General features: G+C 41.6%; 1 long non-coding RNA gene across 1 annotated transcript; it reads left to right on the forward strand.

The window, feature by feature from the left end:
* Nucleotides 1-2,960: 2,960 nt before the first annotated feature.
* Nucleotides 2,961-5,565, forward strand: LOC143421960 (uncharacterized). The gene is made up of 4 exons (XR_013101563.1): nt 2,961-3,063; nt 4,231-4,275; nt 4,687-4,879; nt 5,263-5,565. It is a non-coding gene; the product is annotated as an uncharacterized LOC143421960 (long non-coding RNA).
* The last annotated feature ends 11,365 nt before the right edge of the window (nt 5,566-16,930 follow it).

Raw genomic sequence — 16,930 nt, forward strand, 5'->3', positions numbered from 1 at the left:
AGTGTTATATATAATTAATTCCCAGGGACATGTAGAACAGCCACTTAGATGCAAGTATTCGAAAACATTAAAAATCATATCACCAAGTGTAATTAAGGATCTGACACAGTACCATATCAAAACAGCTAGAGGATATGCTTAAAAATCAGGTCCCCCCACTTATTCATCTCAGGTTAAGACTTTTTAAAAAGGAAAGATCCAGGAGGTCATCCTCTTTCTTTTCTGATGAAATTTAAATCACTTCCTCCTAGACCAAGAGACACCTTCTCAGTGGCGAAAAATAAAGCAGACATGGGATGTCTGGCCTCTTTAAAGTGGCTTACTACATGACTTTTGACACACTCTTCCCTAATGGAGCTACTACACTCAGTAATTCAGTTTTTTCAAAAAGCACTCTGTTTCTCTTTCCACAAGGATATGAAATCATCCATCACACATGTTGTTTTAGAGTTAATGAATCTCAGCACGCTTGCAGTCTCAGAAATGTTTTCCATATATTTTTTGTATATGGTCATTTTAAGGTGATAGACCTTTTGGATGTTGCTGAATATCAAATGTCTGTTATGATCCAGACGGATGTTTTTTTTCTCTCGCTCTTTCTCCCCGTCTCCAGCTCGTCTCCTTTGCTGCTCCGAGGGGGAGTTTGGGCTGGTCACACCTTGGGCCCTGCACCTCTAGAGTCTGTCTGGAGTCTGGTTTTCCACTCTTCAGCCAGTGCACCTATTTGCTATTAGTTCATTACCTCCCTGTATGTAAGGACCAATTTGAGCCTTCACTCATCTGGTCATCTCTGATGTTTGTTTCAATTCCTAGTTAAATATTTTTTCTGTCTTTCCCTCTCAAAAATTTTCCAAGCCAGCTGAAGCTCTCACCCAAAAGAAATAGTCACCTGCAATCCTACACTGATCTGTTCCTGCAGAAAGAAAATTTGTTTTCACTTACCTGAAACTCACCTGACTTCACTGCTTCCTTTACTTTCTGGAAAAACTCCAGCCTGCTACTGTCCTTGAAAAGGAATCAGGTAAGAACTCACATCAAAATCACAGCACAATATTCCTCACCATAACAAATCTTTCTTCTCTCTGAGATTCTTGCTTAGTGAATAGACATTCACCTTAGATTCTCCTGCCTCCAGACCCTTCCCCAATTGATCTGAATTTCATTAAAATAAACCTTTTCAAAACTGAGCCCTGTGGTCTCTGTCCTGTTTCTGAGTCCTTTGAAAAGAGTTTCCAGTATTTGTAATGACAGAAGAATCTGGCCAAATGGACCCTATGGACCCAGCAGCTATCCATGCAGCATTATTTAATCAAGACTTGTTACTCGGCCAACATGATCAAGCCCTCCACTCTTTTGTAGAGCAGAAACAAGTTACCTATCAATGCCTTGATCAGATGTGTAGCACGATTCAGTCAATTCACACAGGGTTACCTCAGGCTTCTGTAACAGAACTAGCTGCCTGGTCATCAAGTCCAAAGACTCCTGTAATGTCCCCGACATTCTCCGATGCAGTCTTCCACTCACAGGAAAAGTGAACTTTATGCTCCAGTGCTCACTAGTCTTTAGTCCCTCTATTCCATTCCTTTCCTGATGACTCCTCGAAAACATCTTGCCTACAAGGATAGAACTGTTTCTTCAAAAATCTCGAGACGTATATATTTGCTAAGTTTATTGAGGAGTTTAAAAGAATTTGTGACCACCCCTCTGTGAGGAGGACACTGCCCATTGTCTCCTGAATTGAAAGCAAAGCAATAAAAGCGTTGCAGAATTCGTAGCAGAATTCCAAACTTTGTTAAGGAGACTGGGTGGAATTCCAAAGCCATACAAGGGGTCTTCCTTCACTTATTAAATGATTAAATGAACAGTAAGTTGGTTTCCTGTGTTGAGCCAATGTAGTTGTAAGTCTTTGTGGCCCTAGCTATTGAAGTTGATAACTGGTTTAGTTAATTTAATAGAGAAAAGAATTAGAAGATCTGACAAATTTCTACACACAGCTTTCCATCCTCTTCTGCAGCTTGCTCTGTCCTGTGCTTCAGGATCTGCTACCTCATGATTTTTTGAGAAAAGTCCAGGTGAGTTGATTGAGCTGAGCACTCAATGGTCAACCCTTGTTTTCATTACTGAACAAACAGAATGGAAACAAGTACCTTGAGTTTTATATATTTTATGCACCAAAGACTCCCATTATCTTAGGCTATCTGTGGCTAGAAAAATACATTCTTCACGTCAACTAGTATGAGAAACAAATAGAGTTGGAATTTGTTCTGCTTATCTGTATTATTGTAGGGCCTTTACTTTACAGTATAAAGCATTTTGAGCCAACTGCTGTTGTGATTTGTTGCTATCTAAAAAGAATTAATTGAATTGTATTGTTTGCAATCATCCATAATACCTGCTAATATTTCACCTGAAAACCTCGGTCCCCAAAGAATATCAAGATCTGCAACGAACTTCCAGCAAGGACAAAGCACTCTCGCCCCCTCTTCATTGACCTTATGACTGCAAGGCATCGGCCTTCATCGTGGTACCTACCAGCCATCTTTATAACCTGTCTCATCCAAAAAGAGAAGCAATGGAAAAATACATCTGTGATTCTTTAGCAGCTTGAATTATATGTCTCTCCTTTAGTAGGAAGTGGTTTCTTCTTTTTTGATAAGAGAAATAAAACTCTCATACCCTGCACTGATTACCATGACTTTAATAAAACAAATGCTGAATTGATCAGCTCACTCTGTGGAGTCACTATTTTAATGAAGTTAGAGCTACATAATGCTTACAATACATTCAATAGTGAGCAGATAAAAAATGATCAGTAGAAGATAAAAGCAGAAGAATGACCAACTCCTACCTCCAAAAAACAACTGTAACAGAATTTGTTCTTTTTTACTGAAGATTAATCAGGAACTAGAGTCACATTGATAATCACCAGCAGGTGCAGCTTTCTTGGAATTAAAACACAGATTCACCCCAGCACCTGTTCAACCTGATCCTAAACTACAGTTCAGTGTGGAGGTGGAGGCCTCTGACTAAGGAGTGGAGCAGTCTTCTCTCAGTGGTCAAATTGTAAGTTACGTCCCTGTGCTTTTTCTAGCGTCTAACTACCACTGAGCAGAAGTACCATGAGCTGCTGGCAGTGAGTTAGCCTTAGAGGAGTGAAAGCATTGATTGGAGGAAGCTGAGCAGCTGTTTAATGTGTGGACTAATCATAAAAATCTTTCCCACCTGCAATCAACCAGATGATATCATTCTATACAGGAAATATAATCTTTTTTTCTCCGAGACAATCCTACCATCTTTCTGTGTTGTCAAAGGAGCTTGCAAAGAAAAGCGTCTGGACTTCTTTAAGTTACTTGAAGACGTTTCACCTCTCGTCCGAGAAGCTTCTTCAGTTCTAAGGTCAAATGGTGGGGAGTCCCAGATATAAACCTAGTGGGAGTGACCCCCCACAGAGGGACAAAAGGACCCCCTGATGATCCTCTAATCGCCTGAGCCAAGGTGTGAAACTGGGTGTGGGTCCCAATCAGCCAGAGTTTCGGGTGAGCTTATTGTGAAACCTGGCCCCACCTTATCATGCGAATTCCTGAGGTCAGATGGCCCAGGATGTGAGTGGGCGTTAAGGCGTCTGGGGAGGGATCTCAAAACTGGATTATAGATGGCAGAGAGTTGGTGTCGTAAACCACCGCCTCTGTTCAAAGATGGTCGCTTACAGTGGACATAGATGGCTTCTTTCACTCCTCTTTCAAGCCATCTGTCCTCTCTGTCCAAAATGTGAACATTGGCATCCTCGAAAGAGTGTCCTTTATCCTTAAGATGCAGATGGACTGCTGAGTCTTGTCCTGTGGAGGTGGCTCTTCTGTGTTGTGCCATGCGCTTGTGAAGTGGCTCAGGCGATTAGAGGATCATCAGGGGTCCTTTTGTTCCTCTGTGGGGGGAAACTCCCACTAGGTTTATATCTGGGACTCTTCACCATTTGACCTTAGAACTGAAGAAGCTTCTGGGATGAGAGGTGAAACGTCTTCAAGTAACTTAAAGAAGTCCAGACGCTTTTCTTTGCAAGCTCCTTTGACTACGATGACCTGGATGACTGAGAACCTTCACAGACATCTTTCTGTGTTGTTGGTAACCTGGTATTGGAAATAAAAGGATGTTGTTCGTCAAGCACTGCAAAATTAACTAGACCCTGACAATGGCCTCCCTAACCAACCGCATGACCTTCCTCTAAAAACACAGGTAATCCATTGGGCCCACACCACCAAGTTTACCTGCCACCCCGGGGTAAGTCAGACAATCTCTTTTCCAAGATGTTTCTTTTGATAACCCATATTAGATAATGATGTTACAGAACATATGGCTGGATGCTCCATCTGTGCCAGAAATAACAGTAGAGTCCAGTCCCTGCCATGGTTTCTTCAACCTTTACCTGTACCTAATAGAAAAAATATTTCTTCTGAGGGAAAAGACAGTCATTCTCACAATCATCAACATACTCTCTAAGTCAGCTTCTTTTGTCGCTTCAGAAATGCCAACCTCCTGGTTCAGCATGTTTGTTGTATGGTATTGCAGAAGATCTAGTTTCTGATAGAGGAACATAATCATAAAGGAATTTTAGACTCCAGATTCCTTTCTCAAACTGTATTATTGCCTTAAATCCTACTTTTGGAGTTCAGTGACCTCCTCTGCCACCAGACTTTCATCGCTTAAAGCCTACCTGGGCCACGGGTCTCCTCTGTTCCCTTCCCTTGAAGCAGAAATGGTTGAGCCCTCTGAGCAACATGGCCTAAAGCGCTGCTACAGAATATGGAAACAGACCAAGGCTGCCCTGCAGGACACAATCACTGCCTAACAGACCAGAGGACTCCAGCCTGATGCTATTCTCCAGGTCAGAAAGTCTGGTTAGCTTCTATAGACATTCCTTTGAAATAAGTTTCCAAGAAATTGGCTCCTAGATACACTGATCTCTATGGAATTGGCCCGATAACCTCCACTTGCTTAGTTCAGGTGTGTCAATGAGAGGGAGGGCATGGGTGGCTTGCTCCTTCATCCCAAATCCCTCGGTCACCTCTGGGGCCCCGACTAGGGTATTGTTCAGTTTCTTCTTCATGGAGTTTGGACCAGTGATGCCTGGGCTCGACCCTGTTCTGTTTTTTACTCCTTGACAGATTTTCATATTATTAGTAATTGTAATCAGGCTCTCTGGCATTTGCTCAATCTCTAGTGAAACCTTTATTTTGTTGTTGCCACATTTCTCTCTTTGTCTCTCAGTTCTTCTCTGAGTCAGCTGAAGCTCTCTCCCAGAAGAAATACTCCACTGAATTCCTGACATACTCTGTTCCTGTGGAAATTACTCCCTGATATTTCTTCCTCTCTCCTCCATCTGTTCTGAAAAGACTCAAATATGAACTCACAGAGCAATATTGGTTTCAACTCTGGCCAAAACCAATCTTTCTCCTCTCTGGCAGAAGTCTGCTTCTGTTCAGTGAACAGACACTCGCCTGAGATTCTCCTAACTCCAGGCTCTGCCCCTGCTGATCTGAATTCCTGTAAAATAAACATTTTAAAAACTAAGCACTGTGGGTCGTGCTTCAGAGTCCTTTGAAAAAAATTATCATTATTGGTTATGACAGTGTCAAATTACAACATAACTGAAAGCTGAATATGAGCAGTTTAGACATTAAAGCCTTGTCTTTTGTTATTCAGCAGCAGCTGCAATGTCTTCTTCTTCTTCTTCTTCTTTTGATCTTTAGCGTAGGAGGGGCTGCAAGATTGGGACGAGTGGGATTGTTTAGGGGTTTTTTGAACATAAAGATAAACATAAGTTCATACTGATTGTTTAGAGCAAACAAAACTTGTAAAAGTAAAGTTATACACAGACAAACAAAACCCACACTTTCAGTAACAACAATCTGAATACTTAGTATCAATCTGTACCACTGAGATCAACATGTGCATCAATGACCTGTGACCCTCTATCCCTTTGGATAATAAGTGCAAAAAAGTGTTTCAATTTAAAGCACCAGCCATATAATAATCAGTCTTTCGGGAAAGGCAGAAACAGCTGAAATCACAACACAGGTATATTATTGGTTGTCATGATGTTCATAAGCAGATGCTTATTGACACATCCAGGTGTCAAATTAGCATTTATCATGACCATTAACCCATTCTTGGAGAATATAATAAATATATTTCACTCTGAAGTTGCAAACTGTTGTGCTGCTATTCACAGGGTTGTTACTAGATCTTCCATTTGTTTCGGAGCAGATGTTTTATAATGGGGTTTTCAAAGCTTTCTTTTTTTTGCTCGAAAACATGATGCCTCCTGCTGTATCTGGAAACAAAGCTGATGAGAAAGATGACAGCAAACCACAACATTAAAGTTATGGGCAGCAAAACCAAAACAATGAGCAGAGGGAAACTTCAAAGTGGGGTGACAGTTCTCTGTGGGTTTCACATTAACAAGAAACACTGCGAAATAAAGCTACTGGGTAATTCTGTTTTAAGTGCTTATTTTGAAACATATCTACTCAAAACAAATCAGGCCAGAAAGTCAAAACTATAAAACACTGGATTTTTGATAAATAATCTAGTTGTTCAGGACCAACTGGCTGTGTATATAAGAAAGATTAGTTTCATTTTGAAACTTCTGAATGCAGCATTATGGCTGTTGCCATCTAGATTTTTTTGAATGTAAAAATTACTATATTTGGTAAAAGGGTAGTGTCCTACATTACCACCCAAGGCCCCAGTCAGACAGGACTAGAGACTATTCATTGCCCCCAGTGGTTGCTAGAGGTGGCAGAAGGCTGCTGGAGGCTACTGGTTGTTGCTGGGTGAAATCGGTTGCAAAGAGAATGCTGCACCAACAACCTTGTTGTGATTGAATGGCAAAGCTTTTACTCTGAAGGCAAATGATCCCCTTTTCTAGTTTGCATTGCACTCTTTATCAGAATCAGAATACTTTATTAATCCCTAAGGAAATTATGTGGTCAAAGTTGCTCCAAGACAATAACAGTAACAGACTGAACTAAATTAAATAATACAATAAACATGACCCTCAAACTTCTCGCCGGCTGGTCCAGATGGGCATAGACACAATTGAGCAGGTAGATGATGGCGTCCTCAGCTCTGAGGTGGGATTGGTAATCAAGCTGAAGGGGATCCTGATGTGGCCTAACAATAGGTCTGAGATGGTCAAGGATGAGTCTTTCCAGGGTCTTCATGACGTGGGAAGTCAGTGCCACAGGCCTGTAATCCTGGAGGCCACTGAGATATGATGTCTTCCATAGCACTGGGACCCTCTCCAGACTCAGACTCAACATGAACAGTTTATTAAAGAATCCACAAAGCTGTTGGGGAACAGGTCTTCAGGACATGGGGACTCACCCTGTCTGGGCCAGCAGACTTGCCTGAGTGGAGGATTCTATTTTGTCTTTGAACCTGGTCATGAGCAGAGATGGGCAGTAATGCGTTACTATAATCTGATTACTTTTTTCGAGTAACGAGTAAAGTAAGGGCTTACTATTGCAAAAAAGGTAATTAGATTGCTGTTACTTTCCCGTAAGCACGCTGCGTTAATGCGTTACTAAAACTGTGATTTTTTTTTTGCGAGAGTGTCTCATGACAATGACGTAAGCGAGTCATGAGTGAAAGGGATAGGTGAGGGAGGGTGTCAGGACTCTGTGAACCTCACGGTAAGGCCATTATTGGGCTTACTGAGTGTCTCCAGTGTCCCACACATTAGGCAATGGTGCAATGTGGAGAGGGAGGCAGAGTGGTGTGGATGTGGATTGCAGGCTGACTACAGGTAAGTCAGTAGAGGAGTGAGCATTCACTGCAGTGTCAAATCTGTTGAAAAACACATTTAATCCATTAGCTCTGTCCTCACCGCCCCCAGGTCCTCTGCTGCTGGATGGCCTGAATCCAGAGATTGTCTTGATACCACTCCACACCTCTTTCATGCTGTTCTGCTGGAGTTTCTACTCTAGCTTTCTCCTGTAATTGTCCTTAGACTATCAGATCTTGCCCTTCAATAACGCCAGAACCATTCTCACTTCCGGAAGAGGAGGCCTTCTTCTGCTCTGAAGCCCTCTTCTTGTCATTGAGGAGTGCTATGATGTTCTTAGGCTACGTCCACACTAGCCCGGATAGATTTGAAAACGACGTTTTTCCTTGGGGAAAACGCCGTCTCAGTGTGGACGGGAGGTGAAAAAAGGGAGAGAAAACGATGCGTTTTCAAACAAAAACACATTAGTGTGGAAGTAGACTTAGTCACCCACGGCTTGTTATTTGGGTAACAATGGACAGTCCGAGCTGGGACACTGGAGTCACTCAGTAAGCCCATTGATGGCCTTGCTGTGAGGGTCACAGAGTGTCTCTCAGTCTGTCATCCCTATAGTTCTGCTAAGGCCTCCTCCGACCACCTCCTAATACATCTAGTGGTCACAGACTCCCTCTTCAACTGTATGGGTCCTTGACATTAGCATAGACTAACTCTAAAATTCTCTTTCCCCTTGTGGGACAGACCACATACTGTGTGAAAGTTGGCGGTATAGTTTCCAAGGTGACATGGTTGAAGTCACTCGAGAGAGCAATGAAGGCACTCTGAGTCTGTAACTGGTCTGTGGCAGAGTGGATAATGTCATATGCAGCTGTGGCGTTAGCAGAGGTAGGAACTTAAACAGCCACCAAGATTACATTGGTAAATTCCCTGGGCAAATAATACAGCCTGAGTCCAACAGCAGACAGTTCAATGTCCGGGCAACAAACCCGCTCTATGATTGTAATATGAACAGGGTTACACCATACTGCCAAACCTTGACTCTTTGAGTACCTTTGTGTGATTCACTGTTCAAAAAACCTTTTAAGCTTACTTTCTTTTGGATGCCTGACCTTCACAAATAGGTCTGAACAACAGGTGGGGAGCTACTGCCCTCACAATGTGGTAATCTCAGGCAAAGCAATGAATTGAAACTGAAAGGAAGTGTTTAGCCCAGTCTTAGTTTTAATATGCCATATTAAGCCTGCCATATAAATATATATATGCCATATAAATGTATACAGAAAAAAAGCGTCAAGGGCACTGACTTGCTCTTGGAGACAGCCTCAAGTGGCCATTCAAGGAACCACAGATTTCCCATTTTCAGGCTGGCTTTATTTTTCAGCCCTGGGGGAGCTAAAACCTATAATATTTGTACCTTATATAGATACTTTACCATAAGATGTGTGTAGATGGTGTGGGTAAGGTGACCATAATTTTTAACTGTTACCCCTGATGGAGTTTCCCCAGCCCTGCCGAGAGCAATTTGAAAACCCATATTTCTTAGTGTTTGTATATGCATTCAGACAGAATTAATTCAACAAAAATCCAGACGGGTACACAGCAAAACATTTCTTCCTTTATACTCTCAGTGTATGTTATTTCTTCTTTTTTTTCAAAACAATCTGTTTTTACATTATGTACTAATTTTGTCTCAAATTGATCCAAAGTGATTTTGTCTGTGAGGTAAGCAGCGAGAAAAATGAGAATTGCTATCTCAGGAAGACAAAAAAAAATCTTAGCAGCAGATTTTTCAAGGTGCCATGGCAACAGAACATTCAAAGAATTTTGATGAGAACAGCAGGCAAAGAGAGGCTGATTACAAGGGAGACAATTTATTACTTCAACAGCAAGGGCAACACAGTCTGATTGCGAACACATACACAATCACTGTGTTGTTTTCTTCATCTGAACCACAGTGAAAAAAAATACTGCTTTTCTGCCCCATCGTGACCCTTCAGTCAGAGGATGAGAGAGTGCGGTCATAGTGCTTTGGCATGGAGATGAAGGGCTCAGGCTAGAGCCTGGTAGGCAGAGACTCTTTTAACCGGAAAAAAGTCCATTTTAAATCACACAAGAGGAAGAGGCAATCAACACAGCGCTGCAGCTGTCTATCTTAGGTGGCTATTCTCACTTCCCAATCTCACTCTCCGGTGCTCAGCAAACAGACCGTCATCCTGACAAACATAATCACTCAGCACAGATTCGGTGAGCATCTGTCAGTGGGAAATAATGTGGAAAAAACTCCAGGTGAACACCCTTTTGTGCTGAATACACAACTCAGAGCCACAAATAACCTTAGGTTATGACTATTATGTAAAAGTCCCAGTCATCAGGAACTTTGACAGAAAGCTCTGCATAGACACAATATTCCACAAATATGTGCTCATACACTTAATTTGCAAACTAGCAAACTCAAAGGGAATCACCGATGCCACATGGATTGAATGAATATTTATGTTGGATGTTTTACATGAAAATGTGGAGTGGGATAAAGATTTAATGTCACTCAAGTTTGAACTGGTAATTGAAAATCCTTAAAAGTCGTATTCTGACACTCAGCCTGACGAAACCTGCAAAGCCATCACAAGTTCACTTAATGTGTTTTCTTTATCCAAGTGACATTCGGTGCCATTTTGGAAATGTGCACATTGTCTGAGAATTTTAATAATGTCTGACATCTTAATTAGGTTTTAAAAGATATAATCACAAAGTCTGTAAGGTGCTGTAAGCGCTGCTGACAAGTTGCAGAGTACATCAAGGTCTGTAATATAAAGCACCTATTACTGTGCTGAACCGCAGACAGGACTTACCAAGAAATTAGTCATAAGCATTGTGTCATTGTTGCTAGAGTTATAGTTGCCATCAATGTAAAGTCTAGTGTATGTCTGAAGCATTCAAGCATTTCTTCTCTAAATCAAGAAGTAATCTCATCAAAATACCAGCATCTAATCACATTGAAATCTCCCCGCAGCTGAAATGAATTGAGTTTTGTGAAAGGACATCTGACTAGATGGCTCTGGAGGTTGCCATTGTGTGATTTCATGTAAGTGAGTTTCAAGGCTCCACACTGTGGTTTTGTGCTGTAGAATAGACAAGTGTTGGGGTTCAGTGGGCGTATGGAATAGAGGCTACCAAGGTTAAGATAAAAAGAGGATGCTGGCTAACACACGGAAGATGGGTGGCAGTGACTAAAGGCCCTACCTGAGCATAACGGCGCCTCAGAGCAACACTCATCTCCTCTTCTCAGGCCAGCTCTGATAGAGTGCGTTATCGGTACAGACAGGCAGGCTAAATCAGTGGTTGAGAAAAGGTTAAAGCTACTGGTCTGTTTCTTTTCCCATGAAGACAGGCAGGTGAATGTCAAAGCTGCCTGAATCACAGGGGAACGCTCCGGGGCGGAGGGCGAGTCAACCCCCAGGTAAGGCTGTGATTTATGCATTACTTGTGTTCAATGGTGCAACACTGTATTATATTGAGCAGTTTATTGATGAGCAATGTGTCATCTACGGCGGCCACTTGGGTTCCTTGTGCTTTTACGCTCTGGTTATAAAAGCAGATAATTATTTTTTTCAAGCTGGATATTTGATTAAGTTAGGATTAGTTAGGATTCAGGAGACAGACACCCTCTCTACCTTTGAGATAAGGATTAAAACTTTTGATAAAGCATATAGTTAAGCTTGGATCAGGTTACTCTGAATCCTCCCTTAGTTATGCTGCAATAGGCCTAGACTGCTGGAAGCTTCTCATGATGCTTTTCTTCTTCATTCACAGTTTTTCACTGTCTTTGTGTTTGCACACCACTTTGCATTTAATCATTAGTTATTAGTAATATCTGGCTCTCTTCCACAGTGTGTCTTTTATCCTATCTTCCTCCCCTCAGCCCCGGCTGGCAAATGGCTGCCCCTCCCTGAACCTGGTTCTACCTGAGGTTTCTTCCTGTTAAAAGGGTGTTTTTTCCTTTACACTGTTATCAAGTGTTTGCTCACATAGGGTCATCTAATTGTTGGGGTTTTCATTATATTCTTTTAGGGTCTTTAACTTACAATATAAAGCCCTTTGAGGCGACTGTCGTCATGTTTTGGCATATGCTACCTACACTCACACTGCATTCTATCATTCAGTGCAAGCAAAACGAGGGCTGTGATATTTGACTCCCATCACACCACACTAACAGGCTGTCCAACTAAATAGTAAGATAGGGTCTGGAGAGCAAATATTTTCTCTCTTTTTCTAAGAGTTGACATGTGTTGATGCTAGGAAACAAGACAGTAGTGCATTGTGACATGTCAAGAAGGTGTTGTGTGCAGGTTTACAGTGAAGACCCACCGGACACAAAAAAAACCTCCATCACTTTCACCACTTGCTTACTTTGTCTCTGTGGGCCTGTCAGCAATTGCAAGACAGCAACTAGCTTCTTTGTTAGAAACCCCCTCCGATGTAACTATGCCATCAACAACTTTTTTGTAACACCTTGTAAAGGCTGAACTATCTGACTCACCTTCACATCACTTTCTCTTTGATGTTTTTTCAACAAATCACTGCAGAACCTCCAGTGATTAAGTCTCAGGTTACCTGCTTCCTTACACTGGATGGACGAGATTCAGTACTGCAGAATATTAAGAGCTAAAATTCACTTACTTTTGTGTTGAATTCGAAGTGCCTTCAACAATGCACAGAAAACAGAGTCAGTATTTTTGATTCTTTGTGTACTTTCAAGGACACAAAATGCCCACTACTATGAAGATTTTGCAACCAAGATTTTGCATCTAAATGCACTGCTCACCTCTCTGGCAGCCTAGAATTTATACTGTAGGATTTTATTACTGAGCTCATTTGACTTGGCTCTAGTATGTTTTTCCCCTACTGACAGATAAGCTACAATATTTGCCTTTAGGCTCTTTACTCATTTCTCCTCACATGTTTTCTATAGCCTCAATAGAGCAATAGAGTTGTAAATACACAGTTTCTTGTCTCTACTGGGGGTAAATCTGGGACTATGCAAGATTCCATTAGTGCCCAGGACTCCTCCACCTCCACTGTAATGATTTTGCCCTTCTCCCCTCAGTCCCCTGTGGCAAACCGTGAGGACCTGACCCTTTGAAAAGCATTCTTCCCCACCTGACCATCCAGGTTAGGAGATGTTGGAGAGACTCCACTAAGGCGAGGCTTTAGACTTTGGCAGTATCAGCCCCTGGGTTTTGGGGGACTGGTGCCAGCCAGCTGTCTGCTACCTGGAGTCACTTTTAGAACTTAAGCTTGAATTAGATAATGCTGCCGTGGAAGATGTCCTGCATGGTTCATCTTCCCAAGAAGCCAGGCCAATTTGGCTATTGAGAAGCTGCCCCCACTTTGAACCTAAAGTAATCACATTCAAAATGTGCAGCAAAGAGTAGGTTGTTGTGTGGGACAGTTGGGGATATGTTACTCCTGCAGAGACATTGTATATCCAACTTAAAAATAAGCTGTAGAGGTTACAAGTTTGGCATTTAGCAGGTAAAAGACAAGTCTTTTTATTTTCAAGAAACCTTTCTCCAACTCCCTCGCTACATAAATACAAAGGGCATCAAGAGAAACCAAAGTTTATTGTTATGGTCCCAAGCAATATTCTTCTTATTCCCATAACTGTTAAAACTAATATTAACTGTTATTTCAGCTGCTGTGATCTTTGATGCAGCTCTCTTTTGAGTCACGTTTCCTTATATATCACATGTTCGTTGCCACTTTCCCTCAGCTTCACACAGTAGTTTCACAGTATTTTCCCTTCCTTCTTGGTGGTTTCAATCGTATTCCATCAACATCCGCATATCTTGTGACAAAGTGGTGACTCACAGTTTTCTGTGTTACATGTAGTGTAGGCGGTAATACAGGTCACAATTTAACCTGACCCATAATGACAGGCTTTCCCACTTTCTTCACGGCCACTGGTGACAGCAAGACTTTAGAAAAGTGGGATACTACATTTCTCCCATATTAGCTTCTATTTGTTGGCTTCATGTTAAATCCAGTATGGGATTTAATTCAGTTCAATTCCATTTTATTTGTATAGCCCCAAATCACAACAACAGTCACCTCAAGCTGCTTTATATTGTAAGGTAGACCCTACATTAATACACACAGAAAAAAAACAACAACAATCATATGACCCTGTATGAGCAAGCACTTTGGCGACAGTGGGAAGGAAAAACTCCCTTTTAACAGGAATAAACCTCCTGCAGAACCTGACTCAGGGAGGCGCAGCCATCTGCTGCGACTGGTTGGGGTGAGAGAAGGAAGACATGCTGTGGAAGAGAGACGGAGACTAATTACACGTGCGATTCAGCAGAGAGGTCTATAACACATGCTGAGTGAGAAAGGTGACGGAAAAGGAAATACTCAGTGCATCATGGGAATCCCCCAGCACTGAACCCTCTCCTAGTTAAGTTGCAATAGACTAGGCTGCTTGGAGCTTCCTATAATGCGTCGACCTTTTCTTCTTACGTACCTCTTTTTTCTCACTACGTGTTCATACACCACTCTGCATCTAATCATTAATCATTATTAAACTGTACTTTTTGTGTTATCTGTTTTCTGTTTCCCCTCACCGCGCCAGATGCCTGCCCCTGCCTGCCTGTGGCTAGTTTTGCTGGAGGTTTCTTTTTCTAAAATGGAGTTTTTCCTTCCCACTGTTGCCAAGTGCTTGCTTATAGGGGTCGTCTGATAGTTGGGTTTTCTGTCTAATATTGTAGTGTCTTTACAAGTGTCTTTATAAAGCACTTCGAGGTGACTGTTGTGATTTAGTACCATATAAGTAAAACCGAATTGATCTGAAGAACTAAAGTCCACTGATAACCCTACTTGGACCTTAGGTGAAAGAGACACTTCCTTTTGGATGAAAGAACTTACTCTGGCCACTGAGAAAGAAACAAGTAATTAGAGCAGAAACGTCCACCATCTCCTGAATACCTCAGACTTCCAGTAAAGCTGGAATCCAATAAAGTTGTCTGATGACTATGCATTCACTGGATGTATAAGTGATGGACTGGAGGAAGAAAACGGATCAACAGATCAGTGAATCTGTTGCTGAATGTGACAAAGGCCAGGGAGATGGTGGGGATTTCACAAGGAAGGAATAAGATTGCTACACCACTCTTTTGTATTCTGAGCATCAAGCAGAAGTGCAAGTACCTGGGCACCCACACTGAAAAAACATAGTGAACTGGAAGACCAATACTGAGGATGTCAGAAGGAGATGAGCAGGCTTTTTTCCCCGAGGAAGCTGGGATACTTGTGCAGTAGGATGTTGAAAATATTTTACTAGTCTGTTGTGGGAGTCTGCTGGGGGAGCAGCATCACAGATGGAATAAAGTAATCGAGAGGGCTGGCTCTGTAATTGGCTGCAAAGCATACACCTTTGAAGCTGCGGTACAGGGGAGGATACCGAACATACTGTTGTCCATTATGGATAATTCTAAACACCCTCTCCACTCCCTCCTAGACAGGAAGCAAAACACTTTGTCTAACAGACTGATCCAGTGTTGCTGTCACAAGGACTGCTACAAGAAATCTCTCCTGCCTACAGCAGTTATGCTTTACAACTTCGCACCTCTATCTGACAGAGAACTCTTGGCTTTATAGACTTCTGCATCAAACAAACTCTGCTCTATTTGCTCAACTTGGAGCTTTTTTATTTTGTTATTGACTGTGTTTTAGCGGTTTTACTATATTGAGATGTTTTATTTGATTTTATTACTGAGCGTTTTGTTTGTTTTGTTTTCGAGCTAACACAAAAATTATTTTTAGTTATGGAGGATATACATTATCTAGAACAGCAGTCTAATAAGGAGACACCAAAACCCTCAACGGGACACCTATGCAGTTCACTTGATAGAGCATGTGCCCCTTGTACTGAAAGCTCAAGTCTTTACTGTAAAGCTCTGAGTTTGAGGTCACTTCAGGACACTTATGTCATTCACTCTCTCTTCCTCCTCTTCCCTGTCCGATCAAATGAAGGCTTAAAAAGCCAAAAATCCCTGAGCGCACAAACTCTTTTTAATATTATTCCTTTCAAACTCACTCTTCTTCCTCACAGGGCATGCTTTTGTTTGGTATCTTACAACTTATGCAAAATGTAAGTTTGAGAGCAGCTGTTCGGGCTCCATACTTGTCATTTTATATTGGAATATTGAACGTTGTGAGTGAAGCAACTCTCTTTGTTCCACCTTTATCCATAAACCCCTCAGTTGGACAATAATGCTTCAGGTTAAACAGCTGTTGTTGCTCTTTCTACAGAGGAATCAAGTATGTAAACAGGAAGAGAGAGTGAGAGTAAGTGAGAGGGAAAGAGAGAGAGACAGAGGGGTGGGGTCGAGCCTTGGGCACCCACAGCACTGCAACTTCAATAGATAACACTAAGTATGCTCAGCGTTTTCACCCCCAAAGCACTTTTTCTTCCTCCTTCCTGCCACTGTCATTTTAACCAGACTTGTGATAGAGCCCGTTTGCTGTGATACCCCATTAATTTCCCCAGTGGCTGATCATTCAATATTCAGTGCCTAGTGTTATGCAGCCCCTGCTGTGGATCAAGCTACTAAGGCTGTTTTCCCCCTGACCAATATCATCAGAGCTCAAAACAATCTCTATGAGAGGATCATGAGATCAAACTAAGGCCAGAAAAATAACCTTGTTTCAAAAAAAAAAAAAAAATCTGTATGTCAGTCTGGTTGTAAATATGTCTGTTCTACATTAATATGCATTGAGAAAAATGTGACAGCGTTACTGGATAAAATATAGACAGGCTGCGATCCATTTTAATGAGCTGATCTTTCTCATTGTGTGTTTAGCAATGACATCTTTATGATGCACAAAATGTTCTTTCAAAATGCTCCTTATGCAAGAGAAAGCACACGCAGACACTGGTGTCTCAATCCAAATACCAAAAATGAAGTGCATAAGTGATATTAAAATTCAATTTTAATTTTAATTAAATAAAAGAAAAAAATGTCAAATAAAGTACAGGCACAAATAGCAAGGTTTTACACAGAAGGTGAGTTTAAGTTACTGGCTACACATGTCATGTTGGGCTGCATTCAGAAAAAAAAAGAAAATAAATATTAGCCAAACTGTAGCTCTGTA

The sequence above is a fragment of the Maylandia zebra genome, linkage group LG14, assembly GCF_041146795.1.
Source record: "Maylandia zebra isolate NMK-2024a linkage group LG14, Mzebra_GT3a, whole genome shotgun sequence".
NCBI classification, from domain to species: domain Eukaryota; kingdom Metazoa; phylum Chordata; class Actinopteri; order Cichliformes; family Cichlidae; genus Maylandia; species Maylandia zebra.